This window comes from Zosterops lateralis (assembly GCF_965231275.1).
Source record: "Zosterops lateralis genome assembly, chromosome: 25".
Lineage (NCBI taxonomy): Eukaryota > Metazoa > Chordata > Aves > Passeriformes > Zosteropidae > Zosterops > Zosterops lateralis.
Window position 1 is genome coordinate 1,807,513 of NC_139785.1, and position 7,369 is coordinate 1,814,881.

Consider the following 7,369-nt stretch of genomic DNA (forward strand, 5'->3'; position numbering starts at 1 on the left):
CCTGGTGGTCAGGGCACGGCAGAGTCGTGGTTTCACCTTGATTTTGGGGCCAGGTGGTTTTCCCACATCCCTGGCACACTCTGCAGCAGGTGCAGCCTCTCACAGAGCCTTGTCCTGGTGCTCCTGGTGCTCCAGCTGTGAGAATCCACAGGGTCAGAAGCCAGGAGTGCAATTCCCAGGCTGTTGGCTCCTTCCCTTCCCAGGAATCTGCTCTGGGGACAGGAGCTTTTCCAGCAGCTCCCTGCAGTTCTGCCTGAATCACTCCATAACCAAGCCCAAACCCTATTATTAGACTCTGGAAACTGCTGCCTTAGAGACAGGTTTGCTCAGAAATACCCGTGATTTTCTCTCTGCCTCTCCAGAGCTGGCAAGGAAAAGGGATTTCTGCTTGGCCAGAATCTGCCCGTCCTGCTGTTGGAGCTTCTCCCCACTTGATCTCATCCTTCCAGCCCCAAAAATTCCACATATCCACCCCAGTGTCAGCAGGGTGGCAAATCCCGGCAGTTTTTGTGATCCTTCAGCTCCCCGTGCTCCCTGCCGGTTGTGGTCGGTGGTGGCTGCGATTTTTGGCCCCTGAGGGTTCCCTGGTGGGGACCGTGCCGGGTTTAACCCCACTCCGGGCCGGGAAATGCTGCTCCAGCTCTTCCCCGGGCTCCCGGGAGAGGGCACCGTGCTCCGGAGAACCGGGAGGAGCCGGGGCTGCAATTCTGGGGATGGGCTGGGGAATTGGGGCTTTTGCTGCAGGTGGGATTTGGGATTTGGGGAGGGAAGCTGCAGCCCCCCTGTGCAGCCCTGAAGGAGCTGGTGCTGACTTGTTCTCGCTCTTGCAGCCACAGTGACCTGTCCCTGCTCTGTGACATCCCCGGGGGTTCAGTCTGAGCTGTTTCAGGGGGTTTGCAGGTTTTCCAGGGCTGGAGAAGGGGAACCTCCCTCCTTTCTGTCCCTGGGGGAGTCCCCATCGCTGCAGTGGACAGTCCCTGACTAATTGGGATTATTTGTGGCTCTCATTTTGTCCAGAGAGCTGACACTTATTGACAGATAATCCATTCTGGGTGGAAAACTCACAATTAATTGTGTCCTCTCGCTTGGGCTCCCTGGACTTACAGAGTTTGATGACAAACATTTTAAATCCCTGGCAGTGCAAAAGAAAAGGTTGTGGGAGCTGCTGGGGAGTCCAGGGCTGTGCTTGTCCTTCCCAGCAGTGACAGGCCTGGAGAGGGGGGTCATTTAGAAGGATTAAGTGCAATCCTAATTCACATTTTTGGGCTCAAAGAAGTGAGAGGGAACAGTAATTTATGAGAGAAATGGGTGGTCTGACTTGTCCATTTTGTGAAAATCAGGAGAAAAGGCAGAACAAACCACAGGACCTTTTTATTTTCCTTTTCTACAACATAAAAACTCGCTGGGCTTCTGGCTGCAGGGTGTATATTCCACGGTTTTCAGGCAGGGAGGTGTTTGAAATGTTTCAACAAAAGGGAAAGAGAAGATTTCAAGGAGCTCACCAACAGTGCCGGGGTTAACGGGGCTGCCTCTGAAATGTCACCTGGGCTGTGACCTGCCTCTGCTGCATGAATGATTTACAGCAGCAGCAGCTCTGAGCTGGGCCTGTCAGATCATCCAGAGCTGTGCTCCAGCCCCAAAATCTGATTTTCCCCTCCCAGGAAAGGGCTGTGAATTTGGGGATGGCAAGGAGGGGTGAATTTGAGGGGTTTTTGGGGTTTTTTTTGCAGCTCTGTGTGACCAGGTAACGGCTGGAGCTGTGCCAGGGGAGGTTGGAGTTGGATCAGCACAATGTTCTTCCCCCAGAGGGTGCTGGGCACAAGGAAAATGGGCTCAGGGAATGGGCACAGGGAAAATGGGCACTGGGAAAATGGGCACTGGGAAAATGGTCACAGGGAATTGGCACAGGGAAAATGGGCACTGGGAAAATGGGCACTGGGAAAATGGGCACAGGGAAAATGGGCACTGGGAATGGGCACAGGGAAAATGGGCACTGGGAATGGGCACATTCCTGCCAGAGCTCCTGGAGCATTTGGACAACACTTTCAGATTGGGATTTTGGGGTGTCTGAGCTTTCAGGGACACTCAGGGTGGGATTTTGGGGTGTCAGTGCAGGGCCAGGAGCTGGACTCCGCAATCCCTGTGGGTCTCTTCCATTCAGGATATTCCAAGGATCTGTTATTCTTGCTGGTGAGTTCACAGCTGCGTTTCTGTGGACTCTGCACCTCCCAGAGGGGTGATGAAAACTGTTGATGTGTTTTTGTGCTCGGCTCTTCACGCCCTAAATAGCTCTGGCCGGTTCTGCCTCAGCTGACTGAAGTGCTGATGGTGCTTGGGCAGCAAATTCTGCCCAGGGAAACTGGTGCAGGCAAAAGCTGCTTGGGTTGGTCGGAGCAGGGGGGATCAGGGAGCAGATTTCGGTGTTTGGGATCCAGAAAAGCTCTGGGGATGCATCCATGTGTTGGTGCAGGTCTCAGCAAGGCTGTGTGATCCAAGCTGACCCTGCTGGCACAGAGCAGGAGGAGCTGGATGAGCAGCAAGGCTGGGCTGGATCATGGGCTCAAGCTCAGGAGCACAGGAGGAGGTTTGGAATCCCAGCACTGCATTAAGGAGGTTTGGAATGGTTGTGCTCCAACCAGTGCCCTGCCTGGAGCCTGGATGGTCCCTCCATGGGGAATCCCATCGCACCCCCTGCCCAGAGCAGCTGAGGATCTGAAATCAGATTTTGGGTGGTGTCTGAGTTGTGCCATCCAAAGTCCTGCCAGCTTTGGGCTCCAAAGCTGATTCCTGCTGGCTCTTGAGAGGACTCCTGGACGGAAGAGGGCAGGGAGTGTCCAGCATCTCCCCGGGAGGAGCTGGGCTTGGTTTCCTGCTCTGCTGGAGCATTCTGTGCTCCCTTCTGCCTCCAGGGCTGTGGGGAACCCATTTCCCTGCCCTGGGAATTCCCTGGATGTTTGGAGCTCCTCTCTGCAGCCTCTGGGATGTGACCAGAGCCATCACCCGGTGCCACCTTCCAGAAATATTTGCTGAGTGATTTCCTCGTGCTTTGTGCTGCTGCTGGCTTTGGGAGGGCTCCTCCTCCGTGCCACCAAAAAGGAGGATGAGCTGGCTTTCCCCCCTCAGCCAGTCAATATTTACTCTGCCAGGCAAGCTGTTAAAATGCTGCTGCTGCTGCTCTCTTGTTTTTTCGGTGTTTGTTCCTCCTGCCTCGCTGGAATGTTGCCCCAGAGTCTCCCACACTGGCAGCTTTTGTTTGTGCAGCAGTGGCACGGGGGTGTTCCTAAAAACAAGGCTGGGGGAGCCTTGCAGGGAGTGCCAGGTCGTGTTTGCATCCTCTCCTCGGAGGGTGGGGACTGTTCCAGCCCCTCTGCCTCAGGGAAGGTGGAATTTGGGAAGGGGAAGCCACAGGATCATTTATTCAGTCCCAAGGTAAAATTTTCAGAGGAAGCCACGGGATCATTTATTCAATCCCAAGGTGAAATCCTGCTTCCACAAAAATCCATGAGAGAAGGTAACAAGGATGGTCTCCAGCAGCTTTTTTAGGAACTTTGCCCTGTCCAAAGGGATTTTTGGTATGTGCACCCCTCATGTGTGACATTACCTGGAGCTTTGTCACTGCCAGTCCTTGTTCTCTTTATTTTCAATTATTTAAACACTTTATTTCCCTATTACTGCAACTCCTTCGATCCCCAGTAATGGTTTTTCCAGAGAGGAATGACATTTTCTGCCCTGCCTTGCAGTGCAGCTTTGCCTTCCTGCTTCTCTGACAAGAGGCTTGAAGATCCTCCCTGGCAAAGATCCTCCCTGGCAAACTGTTGGATTTGTGAAAGTTGTTTGGCTCCAGCAGGGAACTTTTCTCCTCCACTGCTGGGGGAAGGCAGCCTGGTCCTTAATTGCTTTCTGCAACTTGGCCAAGTGAAATCCATCTCTGTGCCCTCGGAGCTGGAGCCAAAAAAATAAAATCTCCCCAATGGTCCCTTGTGGTGTGTAACTCCTCACTGGCTCCAAGCCTGGCTCTCCTGGGATTTAGAACCTCTGGAGGAGGAAAATTTAAAGTTCTGTGCAGGAGGGCTCCACATTGGTTTTGAAGGGTGATTTGCAGCAGTTTATTTATCTTTGTTTAGTGCTGCCTCAGAAAGGAGAAATCATTGGTAAAAAAAGGTGTTTATTTTACCTTTTGGCACCAGCTGGATTCATCTCTCCTGTTGGGAATTATTTGTTCGGTTCATCAGTTTTATTCTGGTTGGTTTCTGCTCTGCCCTTGGCACTTCCAGCTGTTCTGAGGGGTTTATTCAATACCCCCTGGCTGGGCTGGTGCAGCCAGAAGTGAGACACACAGGGTGGGGAGTTGGGGGAATAAACCTGGGAATCCTTGACAGGAATCCTGGAATCTCTGTGGAAAACCCTGGGACCTTTTCAGCCACCATTTAAACCCTTCCAGGGCAGGGAGGGGAGTAAAGCCCCAAAGGCTGTTGTGGTTTTGACTTTTCAGTGGGAATGTTTCCCTGAACCCCTCAGGTCAAAGCCCAGATCGGACTGAGTTGGAATAACACCATGAGGACCTTTCTCACTGAAAAAGGGGAAATTTAGGATGGATTTTGGGGAGAAATCCTTCCTTCTGAGGGTGGTCCAGCTTTCCTGAAACTATGGGCTGCTTCCATCCCTTTGGAAACTGGTCATTTCCAAAGCTTCAGGTGCTTCCAGCTTGACTTGGTGTGTGATAAATGAGCAATTACGAGCAGATATAAATGAGAGAGCTATAATTAAAAGCTCCATTACAATATTTGTTAATATTTAATGATAGATGTCAAAGGTTGCTCAGTAATTCTGTGGGACTTGACTGATCTTCCTGAGGAGGGAACAGATCCTCTGTTTAATTCCAACAGTGTTTAGGGGATAAAAACCTCTGGGTCTTGATAAAACCCTGTGGGTCTTGATGTGGGCTCTGAGCAGCTGGAAGGGCCCAGATTTCATGGTGCTTTCCTTCTGTAGGGACACTGTGTGTCTTCCCAAAAAGCAATGCCCCAAAACAGGGCAGAAAAGGCCTTGGACTGAAGCCTTGTCCTCACACTCTGGTGAGAAAAATCTGCTTTTTAACGCCACTCATATGAAGGGTTTGTATGTATATATATATATATAATTTTTTTTTTTTTTTTGTTATAAAACAGGGACTTTTATATCTTGTTTTAAGAAAAAAGAAACCACTTCATGGAGGGTTTGTTCCCTGCAGACTCAGCTGAGCCTTGTCCAGAGTCACCCCTGACACAGCAAACCTTTGGCCTCTCCTGCCTTGTGACCAAACCCGAGGGGAGAGGGGCAGCCTGAGCAGGCACCGACCTCGGCAGCACAAAAAACAAAACACATTTAAAAAAAAAATAACAACCAACCAACCAACCAACCCCCCCCCCAAAAAAAAAAAAAAAAAAGAAAAACAAAACCCAAAAAACCAAAACACCCCCCCCAAAAAAAAACAAACACAAAAAAACCCCAAAAACAAAACAAAAAAAACCCCAAAAAAACAAAACCAAAAACCAAAACAAAACAAAACAAAAAACAAACAAACAAAACCAAAAAAAAAAAACCCCAAACAACCCCCCCCCCAAAAAAAAAAAAACAACCAAAAAAACCCACCAAAAAAACCAATTAAAACTGCCATTGTAGTTTCTAAGAATTGTTGATTAAAAAAAAAAAAAAATCAGCCCTTTTAAAAGCTGGTATTTTGGGACAAATCCCCCAAGGAAAGGGAAAAACACTGTGTTGTGCCAGGGTTTCAGGCAACGTGTTCAAAATAAAACAGAAATTCCAGGTTTTGCCTCCACTTTGCTCTTCTTACCCAGTTCTGAGTCAGGGGTGACACAGGGATGAGCTGCTCCTCAATCCTTGGGGATTTTGGAAAGCCTTCCCCCAAAAAAATTCATTTTACCTGCTGAAATGGACTGAATCCCACTGGGGTTATTTGCTTTCCAAGCCCATCTTGCCCTGTGGACTATTAAACACACCAATTGTTGTCATCATTGTCAATATTCAGGATCAATTTTTGGTCAAAGAACTGAGAGATTGATCTTCATAAAGCTCTGGACTCTCTTCAAAAATTGTGATTATTAAAAATAATAAAACAATAAAAAGGTGACGAGTTTTGGGGCCAGGAGTGTCTGTGGAGCCAGAGGTTAAACTGGGGAGGGTTGAAGCCAGAAGGAGGACAGGGGTTTGTTATATTGGGTTTGTTGATTTGGGTTTGGCTGGTTTGGGTTTTGTTGATTTGGGTTTGGCTGTTTTTTACCAGAGTCTGGCACAGTTGGGATCTGTGGCTGTTGGCCAAGGGGTGATTTGGGGCTGGAAATGGGGAATTGTGGTGGATTTGGTGGTCTGGAGCCCCTTTTTGTGGGGTTTAGGGCAGGACATGCCCCTCTCTGTGCCTGCTGGGCTCTGTGGTTTGGGACTCTGGCTTTAGGGAATTCCTCCTGGACCAGAGCTGGTGGATTTTGAGGGGTTCGTGTGTGGTTTTGTGGTTTTGTGGTTTTTTTGTGGGTTTTTTTTTTTTTTGTTTTTTTTTTTTTTTTTTTGTTTGTTTTTGGTTTTTTTTGGGGGGGGGGATGTGTGTGTTTTGTTTTTGGGTGGGTTTTTTTTTTTTTTTTTTTTGGTTGGTTGTTGGTTTTTTGTGTTTTGGGTTTTTTTTTTGTTTATTTTTTGGTTGGTTTTTTTTGTTTGTTTGTTTGGGTTTTGGTTTTTCGGCTTTTTTTGTTTTTTTGGGTTTTTTTGGTTTGTGTTTTGTTTTGGTTTTTTTTCTGTTGGTTGGTTAGTTGTTTTTTTTTTGTTTGGGTTTTTTTGGTTTGGTTTCTTTGGGGTTTGGGTGGGTATTTTTGGTTTTATTTTACCTTGCTGCACCCAGATCTGGCCAACCCCTTGGCAGGGAAAATTTGGCCCAAATTCCCTTTTCCACCGGCCCCCCCTGAGACCTCCGCGCTCCCGGGGAAGGGTTAAACCCCTCCCGAACCCTCCCGAGTGAATTCCCTGAACCCCGCGCTGGTCCCATCCAGAGCTGCCCTGGGAACGCCCCAAGGAGACTCTGCCCGGGCCCGGCTCCCGCTGCCCCCCCTCATTAGCGGGGATAATTCATTAACCCCCCAGCCCCTGGGGTGACCAGCGGGGCCAGGGCTCATCATTCGCTGCCTCAGTGATGGTGGGGATGATGAAGATGATGATGATGTTCTCCGCTTTGGCTGGCGGGGAAAAGGGAGAGTTAAACCCACTTTTTTTTTTTTTTTTTTTTTTTTTTTTTTTTTTTTTTTTTTTTTTTTTTTTTTCCTGTGGGTTTGTTCCCCTGTTCACCCCACACAGGGCTGAGAGCCTCGGGAAAAGGGAATTCCTG